This window comes from Bremia lactucae, linkage group LG6 (genome assembly GCF_004359215.1).
Source record: "Bremia lactucae strain SF5 linkage group LG6, whole genome shotgun sequence".
NCBI classification, from domain to species: Eukaryota; Oomycota; class Peronosporomycetes; order Peronosporales; family Peronosporaceae; genus Bremia; species Bremia lactucae.
Genome location: NC_090615.1, coordinates 4327745 through 4345271, shown reverse-complemented (window position 1 = coordinate 4345271; position 17527 = coordinate 4327745).

Sequence of the window (17527 nt, the reverse complement as noted above, 5' to 3'; positions counted from 1 at the left end):
GATGGACTTTAGCTTGAGACAGGCTCAAGCTAGTTCGTCATCATATCGTTCTCCAAAACGACACGAACTTGGAGGTCCAGAACCTATGGACCTTTCTTATGTCAAATTCAAGAAACCTCGCTTTTCGAACAACAAGCGATTGCAGAGATGCAATAGCAAGGCGGACCGCCAAAAAACGGTCGGGGTTAGTAGGGGCTAACGCCCTACTGATCCAGCAACCTCAAGAGAATTTGCAAATCTCTTGACGAAAGTTGCTCCAGACACACAGTCATTACGTGTCTCTGCACCTGGCAATGAGGTACCATTTTTTTTTTCACAGTAAAGTTAAAAGCGACAAATGATTTGTCACTTCGAGTCCTAGTGAACTGTGGGACGTCGAATATCTTTATTCGTCGCCAGTCGCTAGAGGGTCGTAGGCTCAAATATGTTGAGCGCGACATCCTTCCAACGAGGATGACGGTGCGCCTAGCGACAGAACAGTGATGAAACGCGTAGTGAAATTTCACTACACGTTAAAAATATTTACAGTATGATGATGATTCCATCGTACTGGATTTGGATGACAAATTTGACGTCACCCTAGATTTACCTTGGCTCGGAAAGTATGAGCGAAAAATCAGCTGGCAGCATCGATCCGTAATGATGCCTGCCGCTTGTTCATCAGATGGCCATCTGATGAACGTCTTGGAGCGAAAGTTTGTGGATGTTCTACGCGTGAGTGGCGATGGCCTCACTTGTGGTATATTTGTACGACTGCACAAGATCACAGTGTGATAACTAATCACTCTGTGGTGACTAATTACACTGTGGAGTCAGCTGCCGGCGGCTGTGCGAATGCACAGGCAGCGCCGAAGGTCCAACAATCGAATAAGTCGAGTGGATTGAGACATGAACGTCGCCTAGCGGGCGACATCCAAGGAAGATACCGGTTGTCCAAAAGGGACGACACGATGATCCTAGGTCGAGTAGTAGAGAGTCGACCGTAGAGGACCCGACTGTGATAGCGCTATCACAGTTCGGAAGACGTTGAGGGAAGAGGTCCCCACGTACTTGAGGAGAAATCTCCTCAAATAGTGGAAGTTACTAGACTTCTAGATCCCGAGGGAAAAATCCCTCGGCAGCCTGTGGATAAATTCCAGGGAGAAACCGAGACATTGAATGTCTTGTTCAATGACGGTTCAAGAGTAGGCGCTAATACTCTAGATCTGTATGCGCCTTCGACGTTAACTTCGGAGATAACTCAACTACTGACCCTAGAACCAAGCGGTTCTTGAGAGATCTGCATAGTGGTAGAATCAAGCAGCTCTGCGTACTCGTCACAGAGGACGAATATGTAACCGATATTCGGTCAGCGGTATTTTATGCAGAGAACGAACGCGCTCATCGATGGACGAAAGTGTCCTCGATGTGAAGACTCAAATTAGGAGAGATACTCAATCCTGGGAGTCATTTCAGACAAATTCTTTATACAAGGATTTGATTGAATTCAGGAATGTGTTCCCTGAAACAGTTCCATGCGAGTTGCCTAAGGATAAAGGCAGCGACATGAGATCGAGCTCAAACCGGGCTCGAAGTACTGTGTCATGAAGCAATGGCCACTGCCTTTTGAACAAGTACTTGCGATCGATAAATTCTTTATCGATCGATTAAAAGCGAGCCATGTAAGAGAGTCAACCTCCTCACATAGCTCTTCGACCTTCTGTGTGCGAAAGGCCACATAAGGGTGGCGGATAGTGCACGCATTCAATAAATTGAATGTTGCAACGGTACCTGCTCAAACGCCGATACCTTGAAAAGACGTAATCAAAGATGGTATGTCTAAGAGTACAATCTTTTCGTCTATGGATCTGATGGATGGATTTTATCAGATCCTTATGCGTGAACGGGACATCCCGTACACAGCAGTGAGCACTCCCAGTAGGATGCTATGGGAATGGCTAGTAATGCTACAGGGGATTTGTAACTTCCCTGCAACATTCAACAGATGCGGAACAAATCTGTCGAGACCGGTGCGAGAATTCGAACCGATTTTTTTGACGATATATTCCTCCGTAGCCTGGCCATGGATGGAAAGACGGATGTGGAAGTTCATAAAACTCACGTTCGTCAGGTTCTTACACTTATGCGAAAGCAAAAGTTGTACGCAAATCTCAAGAAGTGTATATTCGCTGCAAGCGAAATACCACTTCTTGGGTGCATCGTCGGAAACACGGCGTGCGCCCTGATCCCGAAGAGATCAAGGCAATTACCGACTGGCCAGTTCCAGTCGATGTCAAGGGACTTAGAAAGTTCCTTGGGCTAGCGGCGTACTTTCACAAGTACTCACGCAATTATGCCGAGATGACAGTTCATCTCTCTCGTCTCTTGAAGAAAGACGAGAAATGGCCATGGAACGCTGATTGTCAGCGTTCCTTTGAAGGTATCAAGCAAAGCTTGATGCAATTGCCCATCTTGGCGATTGCAGTTCAAGACAGACCATCTGTGACGCCAGAAAATTCGCAATCGGCTGTGCGTTAAGGCAATACGATACAGACGGCGCGGAGAGCGTCGTCCGTTACCGATCGCGTCAGCTGCAACCAGCTAAACGCAATTACCCAGTGCATAACAAGGAACGTCTTGCCATGAAATATGCACTGGCTAAATTTAAGGTCTATCTCCTCGGAGATAGACCGTTCATCGTATGTACGGATAATGCGTCATTACGCACGACCGTAAACAGCCCGCACCTCTCGCAAAGGATGGCGAGGTGGCTATCCTTCTTCGCGGAGTATAATTATTCCGTAGAATATAAACCAGTACGACTTAATGTCGTCACTGATGCGTTATCACGCCGACACGATTTCGAGTCGGCTGCGCACTCCAAAAGTGGAAATAATCCCACTATTTGCAACATTCACGACAAGTGTTCCGTCATCCACTTTATTTAATGACATAAAAAAGCCTCCACAGACGATAAAGACCTTCTATATTTAATAAATCTTCTCATGAATCCATCCAATAAATCTTATAAAGATTTACCGGCTTTATATCGATCGTCATCCGATCGATACACAACACAAATGGCTTCCTGCACTACACAGCCGTTATCGGCTACACTCCACGTGTCGTCGTCCCAACTCAAACTAATTTGCTCTTGCATCATGTGTGAGTGTCACGATGCACCAACAAGTGGGCATCGTGGACGTGAGAAAACTTATCTCACAGCAAGTCGCGAGTTTTACTGGCCCCGCCAGTATCAGTTCGTGGTCAAGTACATTCGTGCTTGCAGGGTATGTCATCGGGTGAAGCCTAGCCCTTCACCCCATGCACCTCTCCAACCTCTACCACTTCTGGCAGGATGTTGGCAGTCCGTATCTATGGACTTCGTCTTCGGATTTCCCGAAGACGATCACAAAAACAATGAAATCCTTGTTTTTGTAGAAAGATCAGCAAGATGGTACATCCTGTTGCAGTATCAGAGTCGATCACGGCTCCGGGTTGTGCCCGTGTCTTTATCGTCACGGTATCAAACTCCACGGCTTACCCCGTGAACTTGTTTCGGATAGAGATCCACGGTTCACGGCGGAGTTTTAGCAATCCGTGTTCCGAGAGATCGGAGCACGGCTGACTATGTCAACTTCTGATCATCCAGAGACAGATGATTAGACGGAACGCGTAAATCGCGTCCTCGAAGATATACTTCGAGGTTACGTCCGAACGTATCCAAATTGGGGCGAGTTTTTACTATTGGTCAAATTCAACATCAACAATTCGGTGCATGGGTCTACAACGCATACAGCGTTCTTGGTGAATGGCTTACGCCATCCGCGCATACCCACACAATTATAGGGATCCTCTAGTTTAGGGGGGGGGACTCGCACGAGCAAACCATTTCTGGCTAATGCTCATCACACGTCGATATTACTAACGACGCGAGTGATGTCGAAGTTATCGACATCGAAGATGAGAAAGATATCATGGCAGTGCGCACAAAGCGCACTGAAAAAGACAAAACAAATGAGCCAGCAGAGGAAACTCGCTGGCTGTCGTAGTACGTTTCGTACAGGATTCCATTGCTAACGCAGTGGACAGTCGGAAACGGAACGCAGACAAACGTGGAAGAGCAAATGTTCTTTCATTTAAAATTAATGAACTAGTACTAGTCTATACGGTAAACTTACCTAAGGGGGTAGCCACTAATGTGGGTAGCAGTAAACGACTACCCAAATTCATTGGGCCACTCCGTGTGCTGCATCGCAAAGGCAATGCGTACACAATAGAATTGTACGTTGGTCGACCATCAGTACGAAGTTTCTTCCAAGGACGGATCTGACCACCCTTTTTCAGAATCCCTAAAAATTCTTGTGGTCACGAACCAGATTCTCATGCTGAATCTAGAGATTCTCATGTCGGGTCCGAAGATCCTCGAAACCGCGATGAGCTGACGACACCTCATCACGAAGAGCATGATACTTCCGTTCGTACTCAAACATTGAGTACGCACTCTTCGAACGGTTTTCCAACCGTTCGATATAGTGAGCTTGCACCGTTTGCTCCAGCGACTGACGCTTACCGCGCTCGTGTTCAAGACCCTCCTCCAATGCATGCAGGCAGCGGTCGGGTTTGTCGATCTTCGACTCTCGATCCGACACACGGTTCGGATCTATTTTTTCTCCTTCACCACAACCATTGGTGGATTCCCTCGATGGTCAACGTTTCCTTGTGGAACGTATCCAGAACCACCGTGATGTGAAGGGGCAGCGAACGAGTTATCTGGTTCGCTGGCGCGGTTATCCACCTTCGCATGACAGCTGGAAACCTCGTTCCCAGCTGGTTGTGGCGTTGAAGGCCTCGTCCGTCAGTATGACGAGACCTATCCGATGGATCAGAAGGTCCATCGGAAAACACGCGCCTCTGGCGCCTGTAAATCGATTGCAAAACGTCATTCGCATCGCGCATCTCGATAGAGATGCGAGCCATTCCCCAGGGCGAAGAAAGAGAAAAGACACCCCCTTTTACTCGCTTCGTGTTGTCAACAAAACACGGACAGGGATCACCACACATGAGGCATGGAAGTGCTGCCTCACGTGACAATGATGCAGTTTAAATCTTGCACCAATTGGATCGGTTGTCACGTGAGGCAGGCTTATAAAGACTTTACGCGAATCCGTGAAATCTTTGAAGCTAGGCTTCGCGTCCAATGTCTTTGACATTGCGAATGAACGCGGTCCAGGCTTGCATAAGCGAGACTTTATCTCGCTTGTTGTTGCCACTATACCATCGATGTTTAAAAAAAAGCATCGAGATAAAAATCTTCCTCAGCGCGAAAGTTCTTCGCGCTGGGATCAAGGCCATGTAGCTTTGTCGCAGTAAATAAGGGATATTTGTTGCGAGGAGCAGTCTATACTGATAAGCTATTAATTAGCAGTTCGTGCAAAAGCCACGGCTTCTTCTCAGGGGCAAGACGAGACAATATAGTGTCTATGATCCCCTGAGTGGTACCCACTGAAGCAGGGGTACCACAAGAAATTTTATCACGATGGCGTAAGCCATCGTCATCACCACGTACATAAATATGTGCGGGTGACGGCACGGGAGACGGTGCTGGCGGTGAGGAATCATCCTCATCGTCGAAACAAAACATGCTATAGCGAACGCTATAAGCACGCCCATCCAATTGAGCCCCGTCCTTCGAAGGCTCATAGTCAGCCGCCTGACGATGATCAAGCGACTCTTCTGCGCTCCCCGAGTCGGTCATTTCGTCGGACTCGCAATCGTTATCGACCTCCGAAGAGGAGTCACATTCACGTGGTGAGTCACCAAGTGCACCCGCAAGATCTAGTGTTGCGGAGAAGATGATACTACGGCAGACGAAACGTCTGCCGGAAGAGACAATAATGCGTCACCCGCGGCTGCATGTACCGCAGCCGAAGGCGCCGCACTATTCGAATTCCGCATGTACACGTTAGCCATGCGATAGAATTGAAAGTGATGGTTCTGACCGATCAACATCGTATCGACTTAAGTGGTCTTATAGGGACCACTCTATTCAATAACATTCCGAGTGTTTGTCATTTAAGGGAGGGATGATGTAACGGGGTGTAAAGTTCCATGAAATCAACATTTAAAGGTTGTTAATTAATATGTTATCTAAGAGATATAGAATATTTGGAGAATATTACTTGACGTAGTAATATTCGGAAAGCTTATCTATTGGTAGAATAGGCCACTATACCTTCTTTCCCCGCGGTCCAGTCAGCGCTGGACGCGCGCAAAGAGAGAGACAGATAAGACTTTGTTACATGTTTTGTATTAAGTTTTAATTGAATTAGTACTAAATAGATAGAAACAGAAGAACTTAACTATATCAAATACAGTTTACTTTTATTCCTCTTTAAAGCAAGTGTTTTAAAGAGAGTCTTCCTCTGGACGTACAAGTGTACGTGAAGTGACGTGAGGCACCACTCGCACTGAAGCAGTGCGAAGCGGACTTGTACTGAAGCAGTTCAAGTCGGCAGTGCTTCGTTACAGGTGGCACCCAGAGGTACTAGTATAAGAAAAAATTCGGCTTGCCCGGTAAAAAGCCGGCGTTTCCGGCAAAGTATCTGTAGGCATTAGCCGTAGTGACATTCTCGCGTCGCTAGTTACAGTGTAGCTTGATGACTGTCATGTACCTCACAAAACAAACAAAAAAACAAACAAACTCGCAGCTTTGATCGAGAGTTGTCAAACAAATCTGGCACAAAGTGCTATGTCACAAAAGGCAATACGCAAAACTCTAAGTTTCTGGTTTAACTCTCTTCAGTCTAATTTTATAAGAAATGCAGCTGTTGTCGCGATTTAAAATTATTAGAGTAACTTGACATGTATTGTCGACGAACGCTTAATGCTCTCCTTCAGCCAAGTGATTGTCGTAAATGCAATGAGGTCTTTGACGCCTCTTTGGCAAACAAGGCTAAACGGCACTAGCGTCCGCATTCGGCGTCTTTAGGGTGAGAAGGGCAATAAGCACACGTCAAGAGAATGTCAGGGTAAAGCACAGTAAGTCAAGTTTGAAGTACAGTAGAACCTGTCTAAAGTAATAATTTTAGGACGCCTCTTCCTGATAAACTAGAAAGGTTATAATTGTAGGCAGGTGTACTACTCGCCAAATAAATTAAATATTTCGCTTTTTTGGAGGGATGTGGCTATAAATGAAAGGCCTCTCCCCCCAATCCCCCAAGAACAACTCAGCAGCACATCAACAATGCCTCTAAGAGAAACACGCCACACAAAAATGACGGACGATGCCGTGTGGCTCTCTTCAAACATCACACAGAGAAACCCGCACTGACTCAGGCTGAGCTTGTCAATTGGCTTCAGGACAATTACCAGCTGAGGGTCAGCCAGGCGACGGTCTCCAACACGCTGAAGAGGAAGGCCGTCCTATTTCGGCTTTCAGAGGACAGCAACATGAGTGCCAAACGCCAGCGTTCAGTCAAGTATCCACTGAGGGAATCAGCTCTGCTGGCTTGGTTCACTACCCACCAGGATCGCATCAATCTCAGCGGAGTCCTTGTCCGTGAACATGCAGAGCGTATTCTGGACCGTCTTCGTCCAGGACATGAACCATTTCAGCTTTCAAATGGCTGGCTGGAATCTTTCAAAGCTCGGAATGGAAGCCGCTCCTATCGCCGCTTCGGAGAAAGCGGCTGGGTGGACATGGTTTGCTGTGGAGGATGCACTTCCTCCCCTACGTGAGGTACTTAATCAGTATGAATGGAAGGATATTTACAACATGGATGAGACTGGCTTGTTCTATCGGATGCAGGTAAGCACTCTACAAAGGAAATCAAATTTTATTATCGGGTGGCTAATGCACTTCTTCTGTTTCAGCTGACAATTTGCTTGCAACACGGCAGCTGGAGGGGCGGAAGCAAAATAAGGAACGGATAACTGTGGCTGTCTGCTGCAATGGTGATGGGTCCGACAAAATGTCCCAATGAATCATTGGTAAGTACGCCACTCCTCGCTGCTTCCGCCATTTCAATCTCCAGAACCTTGGCTGTCAGTATAACAGCAACAAGAAGGCCTGGATGACACAAATCACATTCTTGGAGTGGCTGAGGGACTTCGATCGGACGATGGCAAACCGCAAGGTGCTGCCGATCGTGGACAACTGCAGTGCACACGTTTCGCTTGTTGGTCTGCCGCAGCGGATCGCACTTCGCAGCACGACATCCACTACCTTCCGCCCAACATGACATCAAAGCTTCAGCCTTGCGACCAGGGAATCATATGCAACCTCAAAGCGTACTACCGGCGCAGATTTGACCGTATGCTCCTTCAGGATCTCGACAATGGCGTCGTTGAGCCGTCAAAGATTAACATCTTTCATGCTATCCAGATGTCAGTCTCAGCATGGGCTAACGATGTCCGCACTGAGACTACCCAACTGTTTCCGGCACTGCAACATCCAGTCAGAACCAGCTGATGCTGCACCAGTGCTCACGGAGCAGTGCCTTGACGATGAAGTAATGGTGGAAGTGGAACATCAGATTGGATGCTTTAGGGATCCCAACCCGATGGACATCAGCAACCTGCTAGACTATCCTGCTGAGCGGATTACATCATACATTCCAGACGTGGATGATATCATTGAGAACGACCATTCGACTCAGCCTGAGGATGAGCAGGATGACAGCCAGGAATTGCCTCAGATCACTGTCGTCGATGCTCAAAAAGCACTTGAGGTACTTGAGACATTCTGGCTGCAACAGGATGGCGATGCGCTGAGTTTCCGAAAGCCAGTACAGCAGATGAAGGACAGGGTTAAAGCGATCCGCACAGACCAAATGATTCAGCCTGACGTACGAGATTTCTCCAGACGTGTTTAGGTACTGCTTTAGATTATTTACGAGTATCAATTTTTTTCTTTATGAAAAATTGTATGAGTAATAAATTTAAAAAAAAACGAGACCTTAAATTGCAATTAATAATCAGATTATAAAGGTTTTTAAAATTGTACTTTGTGCCAGACCTTAAAACGGAAGTAAGTTATAGCTTTAAGGAGGTTATCAAAAAACACGGTTTTATTTTAGACAGGTTGCAGTGTATACAGTCCCCATTCTGATAACATATCTCCCGAAAACTTATAACCTCCACTAACTCATAGTATTTGACGTCCACCATGGTCGTTTTATGGTCCCTAACTTATAACTTACTGTTATCCGATAACTAATACCTCTGATAATTTAGATGAAAGAGCCTTTAAATTATCAGAGGGAGGACTGTACTGCGTACGCGAATCACTGCGAAGTACTGCATGTAAGATGTTAAGTGCGCCTTTCTATACGCATTAGAATTTACTTTCGTGATAATATCACAACACAGTGGAGTGTGCAATTTCGGTCGAGATTCTTAACAATCTGATATATGGATAGACGATACCAACAAAAGGACTTTGTAAATTTTCTGTATTGAAAAAGCTCTCGAAGACCGCCTGCAAGTGCGAGCCATATCATTCCTTGACAGAGTAAGGTGCTCTGAAAAACATTGCATTAAGGGCATTTCTGTCGTGTTCCTAGCTCGTTTTTTTGCAATCTGCTCAGTTATACGTAAATACACATTTATACGTAAAATTTGTATGCGGCTTATATTGAACAGTTTGAATTTGACTATTTGACTGTGGTGGCGTAACTTATAAGAAAAGCCCTTCCAAGCTTTAATATGTCTTTCATATAATTATTGGGATCTCTAGACGCTTGCTTCAGTCGGATCTGTCGACGATCAGCTATTGCCTTCTGTAGCGGAGCTACCTAGCTCCTTAGTCAGAGGAAGACTTATTGAATTAAAGAGCCAATTAGTTTAACGGAAATAAAGAAACTACGTAGAGAGTTGTACTAGCTTACAGAGTTAATAAGTCCTGGTTTAAGGAACTAACGATCGTAGAGTCACACAGCAACCGGGCCTTTAGCACGCCTCGAACTCTTAATGATCACTGCGCAAGCCTTAGCAAGGCTCGTAACGCTTATACCAAAAGGAGAACTGAACTTTAGTTTCACCATATCTTAAGTACGCCTAACATATTATCAAGATTCGCATTACCAGAATTTTTTTATTTGATGGCTATCAAGTGTCGGTCATTCTACTGATAAGGTATCACCGATATCACCTAGTGTCACCACACAACATTAGTGATTTACAACCAACGTACAACCCCATTACACCTTCGGTTATCAGAGAAGTAGCTTCGATGGAGATGAGACTGGTATCACCGCTGAACTTTCGAGGTAGTAACCCTTGAAGTGGTAAGTGTAAGAAAGCTAGAGAATGAATTATATGTTATCCTTTCCAAGCAAAATTGCGTAAGACAATTCCAGCCTCTGTAGGTTACAACTAAATAATAAAGAGGTTGAGTACTGCACTTTCGAATTATATTATCCGGCACCGGCTTTAAGTGGCTCTGATAAAAGTGAATTAAGGTAAGCTAGACCTGTCACTCACCCGGACATGAGGCTCCTTACTTGCCAGTCATTCTCAAATAGTATATTTGCAGGAGCTACCGATGTCGTTTATTTATACGCTTACTGAGGCATTTGCTCAACTACACATTATGCTTATCAGCCTCACGCGAAAATGTCAAATTGACATAGTAATCAATTTATTTGCCGACACTATTTATATCTGCTTCTTGAAATGATACCACAAGCTTGCGACCTTGCATTACGTCTTCTTTTAGCCGACTCGAGTGTTGGAAAGGAGAAACCGTTTTAGTGCATCTTGTATTAAAGTGGCTGTTGGCCGCGTGCACGAGGAAATCGACGATAGTATGCGAGGATGACGGAGGAAAGAAGATTAATAAATTTTCTATTTCTAAATCTACCCTTTCGGGCGTTCAAGGATTGAGGAGGCTATGAGACCATCGACGCTCAGACACCGCTACCGATGTTGCCGACCCGACGACACCTGAAAGCGCGGTATCTCCTCAAAGGAGCGACAATGAGCGTTTGAAGACGGGACCGACTAATCGGACAGATTAAAAGGACTCATCGAAAGGTTGAGTTGCGACCTGGTGTGGAAACGAAATAATCGTACCACAAACATCCTACCACCGAGTCACAAGTCCGCACGGCAAGTGCAGAAAACATACTTAGTTAATGGATGCACGGCTGACGCAACAAGAGCGGGTTCAGCTGGAAAAGCGATATGGATCGCACCGGCCAACCCTACATCACCATATATAAAATTGGTGCAGCAAGATTGATTCCTGTAGTTTTTCACTGGTGCAGTGGGCTGCAGCTGAAAAGAATTTTGGCCACCACGGAACCACAAATAGAAGACCTGATGAAATGAGGGCCTAAAGCTATCAATCGGCCGGATCAATCAAGGCCGAGTGCGTTGAACCTTTGGGTTCTAACGTGACAAACAGAGAGGTGATGACGAGATTGCTCGACTCGTTGGACCTCTTTGGTGTGGAGACATGTGATGAGACTCCGTGGGCGTTGATCACTCTGGTGACGTTAGTATGCGTCTCCGGGAACTAAGTAGTCGCAAAGGGAAGAGTGCTGGTGGTGGGGCTAGTTTGTATCATCAGGAAAGGAGTGATTCTAGAGATCTCTCCAAGGGCCAAGTTAACTTTAACGTTAACATCAGTTAACAGGAGAGGGACCGCAATACATTACGATTCGCTCCTGAAAAGAGGCCTTGGTTGCCCTTTAAGGATAACCTAATTCATTGGTCTGGTATGACCAACGATCGATATTATATTCCGTTATTCGACTCATCCAGGCTTCACAAGCCTGGTGAGGATGAGACGGAATTCTTCATCGATAACTTTTTCCGGCATCGGTGGTACTCTTCTAAGCGGGCAAAGGATGTCAAACCTTTGCCTTAAGCTTGGACAGCCTTTGTACAGAACGTGCAAAAATGTTGGCCGTCTTCCTGGTTGCCTTAATGGCGTTGCATGTTCGACGGCGATTACCTTTTCGTATGCCTCAAGAATATTGTTCATCAAGTACATAACCATTCTACGCAGCTGACCTTCATCGTGTCGAAGTACTATCGGCTTGGTTCATCCAGGTACCGATTAACTGTCCTCAACTTGAACTCTTCTAGCCAGTCGCGCCCGGCTGATGGGCTGTGCTGCAATTAGCTGATGAAAGAATCGCAGATCCAAGCAATCTTTCAAAGATCTACCGGCTCTATATCGATCGCTATCCGATCGATGCACAACACGCAACGGCTAACTGTACTACAGAGCCGTTGCCGGCGACACTCCACGTGTCGTCGTCCTTTGACAAGAAAAAATACGTTTTAGTATAAATGAATATTGATCAGGAATTTATTGATGCCTAATGGAGTTCGTATACGGCTTTATAAAATTTGGGCATACTTACGGCAAAAGAGAAATTTTTGTACGTACGAGTAAGCCAATGCTAACTTACGGCACCACGAACCATAAATACTTCATCGCAAATCGAAATCTCCTGTCGGTAACCTATATTTCGAGCGACAATTATGAAAATATATTTGCTCGATGCGAATCGTATGTCGTCACCCGTATGAAGTACTTGCTGAAAAGTTCGGCTATCCGTTTGTGCCTTTTTGTCTCCCGTTACTTAGCTCCCCCGTTTTTAAGTTAGAAGGTTTTAAATACGTTATATACGTCATGCAGCGAATGCTTCTTGCCTCCATTACCAGCTTCGTATCCTTAATAGATCACCATCCTAGACGCTCCAGTTAAGGCTGCAGACTTGGCGGCTGCGATTCGCCATCTGCTATCAACTTCGGCGCCAGGCATAAACGGCTTAATCAGCTCCACGTGGAAGTCCAGAATGCGGATGGTAATTAGAAGATCGCGACGTATGGGAAGTTGTTAGAGAAGAGATTAAGTTTGAGCACTGCACGTCTGTGCTGGACCAAGGAACGTTCAACCGTAAGACTTCCACGGCGCTGGCGATCATCTGTCTTGCGATGGAGGATTCGCGGCTGCCGCTAGTTCGGTGGGCGAAAAATGCGTGCGATACATGGTCAAAGCTCGAAGGACATTTCGAGAAGAGAAGTCAGGCCAACAACAACCACCGACCAAGATGGAAGAAGGTGATGATCTGCTGGAGCACATCAATAAGGTCTAGACTCTGGCAGAACAGTTCGACGCAGTGGGCGCTCTGATTAGCGAGGACGACTCATTAGTCACGCTTCTGGCAAGTCTGAGTGAGTCGTACGCGTTTATCATCACAGCTTTGGAGTCAAGGGTCGATTCCCTGACGTGGGAACTTGTGACGGCTAAACTGCTGTGTGAGGATTTGAAGCGCAACGAACAAGGTGGTGGCACAGAGAGTACATCAAAGGTTCAAGCGTTCATGACTTAGCGGTATTAGAAGAATAAGGGACACAAGCGCAGAAAAACAGTGCTGTGGTAAACAAGCTCATTGGATCACTAAGTGCTCTTTGTAAATTCGTGAGAAAACGGAGTGACAGAAGCCACAGCGAGCGATTGTGGCGAATGAAGATGAAGACGAGTTCAACGGCTACTACCTGTTCTCGGTTGGTGGTGGAGTCACCAAGTCGAGTAAAATCTGACTGGTCGACTCAGGAGCGACGCAACACATGACGCACTTGAGAGAGTGTATGAAGAGGCACAAAAAGATGATCCAAGTGGACATGCATCTCGCAGACAACTATGTGGCTCAAGACGATCGGTGGTGGCGACATTGTTATGTCGATGATGACACTCGCGGTATCAAGAAGGGGTGCTCACCGGTGTGTGGCCTATTTCCAAGCTATCGCGCAACCTGTTTTCGGTCGGGCATTTTACCAAGGATGTTGGGTCTGTGACGTTTAAGCACGATGGTGTTCGCGAAGACTAAGAACATCAAGTTGCAGCTTGGAGCAAGTGAAGGCAAGGGGCTTTCAGGCTGTGCATGACGCAAATCATGCTTAATAACGAAGCTAATTAAGCAAAATTGATGGGATGCCATGGGGACACCACGTCGTACCGCTGGCACCTTCCACTGTGTCACATTGACCATGGCGGTCTAGACGCCATCGTTAAGAAAGGCTATGGCGTTGGAAAAATTTGGTGGCTGTGAAGCAGTCGGAGTTTCGATGATTGTGCATTCGGTAAGCAAACGCGAATGAGTTCCATGCCCAAGTCACCGAACTGCGCCAAGAATTTATTATAAGCCATTATCACAGCGATGTCTGCGGCCAACGCAGACATAAACCTTAGGTGGCAAGAAGAACCTCGTCACGTTCATCGACGAGTACTTTCACGTTTGTGTGACGTACTTGCTGCAAAACAAGTCGGACGCGGCAGCCGAGTTTGCGGAGTTCGTGGCGTTTGCCGAAACTCAGATGAGTAATGGTTCATATGAAGCAGCTTCGGAGTGACAACGGCGGTAAGTACAAGTCGCAAGAATTGGCCAAGTTCTGCAGCGAGCGAGGGATCGTACAAGAATTCTCGACGCTGCACACGTCCCAACTGAATGGAGTGGCTGAGTGAATGAAAAGGACATTGGCGGAATGTGCGCGCTGTATGTTGAAACATGCTGGACTGTCTAAGTCATACTAGGGTGAAGCAGTAATGACAGCGACATGCCTCCGGCATCGTTGTCCCGCACGCTCCACGACGCACGAAAAGTCGCCGCATCAGGTATTGACGGGGAAGAAACCACTTTTGGTCAATTTTAATGTATTCGGATGTCATGCGTATGCGACAGTCCCGAAGGATAAACACACTAAGTTTGACGCTCGGTCGATGCGCTCTCGGAATTTATCGGTTGCTCGGCGCATTAGAAAGCTTATCGATTTAAAGAAATTAAGAGCGGTCGCGTGCTAGCTAGCCGTGTTTTGTTTTTGCGCAATTTATGGAAGACCATCTTTGACGGCAAGAGATGCCACGCTTGTCACGAAGAAGTGGTATTGGAACTTCCCGATGAAAATGTCACGGACCAAGAAGCATCTTCTGATCCAGAAGAGGACGAAAAAGAGGAAGCTGTGCGGGACGAAGACATCGAACCCGGCAGCAAGCAACATCAGCGTTCACAGTCGTTAAAGAAAGCAAATCCTAAAGTCTAAGCGACAAACTCTGAGAGACATGTCAGCAATCGCAAGAGAAGAAGGTTTCGACGCGGCCTTCGTTGTAGGTTTAGCGGGAGAAATGCCGACTACGTTTATACCGGCAATGTAATCTAACATCGCGGTCAAGTGGTAGGAAACATGCAAATCAGATCAACTCTCTTCGAAAGAACGAGACGAGAATGCTGGTGCCATTACTCAAGGGACGCCAGGCGATTGGCTGCAGATGGGTGTTTCGAATTAAGGAAAACCAAGCTGGAATTATCGAGAGGTTCATGGCGCGTTTGGCGGTTTCAAGGGATGTTTACAGAAGTTTGGCATCGATTATGCGGAAACGTTTGCACCGGTGGCAAAGTTCATGTCTATCAGAATCTTGCCCATTCTGGCGGCCAAATACAATCTTACGGTACACCGGATGGATGCCAAGTCGGCGTTTCTCAATGGCTGACTAGACGAAGACATCTACATGGTGCAGCCTAATGGCTATGTTGACCAAACGCACCCAGACTCTTGCGCAAGCTCGAATGTCGCTCTTCGGTCTGAAGTAATCACCACAAATATGGAACCAGAGAATCGACAAGTCCATGCAGAAGCTGTAATTTAATAAATGTGAAGCAGAACACTGCGTCGTTTAGCGAAACAATAAATACAATATCTTTGTGGCTCTTTACGTAAACGACTTAATTTTCGCATGCAACAACGACAACCGGCTTAAGTCGACCAAGTAGGCGCTCAGCATACGGTTTGTGATGCCGAATATGGGTCAGCTCAAGTACCGACCTGACTCCAAGACTAGAAGCGTGTGGTGCGACAGACCAAGTTTTAAAATGCATCCTGTATAAGTTCAGCATGGGACACTTAAATCCTGTCAAGAATCCGCAAGATCCCAGACTCAAGCTGACAAGTCCATGTGCGACGGAAGTTGCAGGTACGAAGAGACCTCGCTTTACGCGGTTCACGAAAGTCTGCTAATACGCAGACGTGTTTCCTCACAAAATGCCCGCTCAACTTTCTGGTGATCGGGAAGCTAAAGACGGGATTGACCTCATGAAGTACTGTGAGTTGCGACAGTGGCCACTGCTGCGCAATCAGTTCAAGGCAATTGACGATTTCTTCGAGGGCCGGCGCAAAGTAGGCTATATGCAGAGCAGTGATAGCCCCATTCAAGACCTACCTTCGGTGTGAAGGCAACTAGTGGATGGCGTATTGTCCACGCCTATAATACCTGAACGATGCATATATTACAGCGCAGGCATCATTCCTCAGGAAGGACATGGTGTTGAATCCCATGTCTAGGAGAGCCAGATACAGTGTCATCGATCTGACCGATAGCTTTTGCCAAATTTTGATGAGGCCAAGAGAATTTTTGGTGACAGTGGTAAGCCCGCCGAGCAACATGCTTCGGAAAAAGGTTTGTAATGCCGCACTATAGAGCGCTCACACCAAATTAATCGCATGGTCTCGCATATGCTACGACAAATACGTGACTTTGCGCCGAGATTTTTCGACAACATTTTGTTCATGGTCGCGCTGAGGGCAACCTGGGTGAAGTTGTTGTGCATTTGGGGTTCTTTAAACGAGTTTTTATGTATGAATGACAACAAACTGTACGCGAATTTGGAGAAGTGTGTATGTTGTGCCCCGGCGATTCTTCTGCCGCTTCGAGAATAGAGCAGGGGTCCGAGAGGATCCTGAAAAGTTTCATAGTTCTGTTTACGAAGAACACCCACAAACCCCCCAGAAATGCGTTTATTGCTTTATTTGGCATATTATCTTTGAAACTAACCGAAAGATTACGCTGGATTTTTTCAGCCACATATGCCACTCCTCAAGTTCGACGCCACGTGATCGTGGCGTCCCGAGTATATTGTATCCGTGAAGCTGACGTGGGCGAAGCAAAGGCGTTCCTCGTTCCAAGCGTTACCATGCAATCTATCGCGTAAGGGGTGAGAGAATGATCAGCGCGAAGAACTTCCCACAAAAATGCTCCCTCTCGACGCCAAACGGTCCCATCGCCGGATGAAGGCGCACCATGACGTCTGGGTGCATTACCGTCGATCACTTTCCGCGCAAGCTGCAAACGCACTAAAACTATCTCGCATGGTGTATGGAGTCTGGAGCATCCGCTATCGACAAGTCGTATATTGCGATCGAAGGTCAGCGACATTTATGTGGACATATGGACTAACGCTGCTAGTCCTCTGTGGCACCCCATGGTTGCTTACTCCGCATTCATTCATCGTTGCCTGGATGCCTGTGGCAACGTTGCTTCATCGAATCAAATTTTCTGTGAGGCTCACAGTGCGTGAGAAGTGTCTTGGGAGGGAAGGGTAATGTTATGGCCCCTTCCCGTTACATGATGCTTAGCTTCTTTATACATGTTACCAAGTAGGGTGTACGTCCGAATTACGGGTGTAGCACGTAGCGTGCTTCTGTGACATTGGTTAGGAGCCAGACCCATCTTAGTTGGTAAGATGCTGGCACGAGA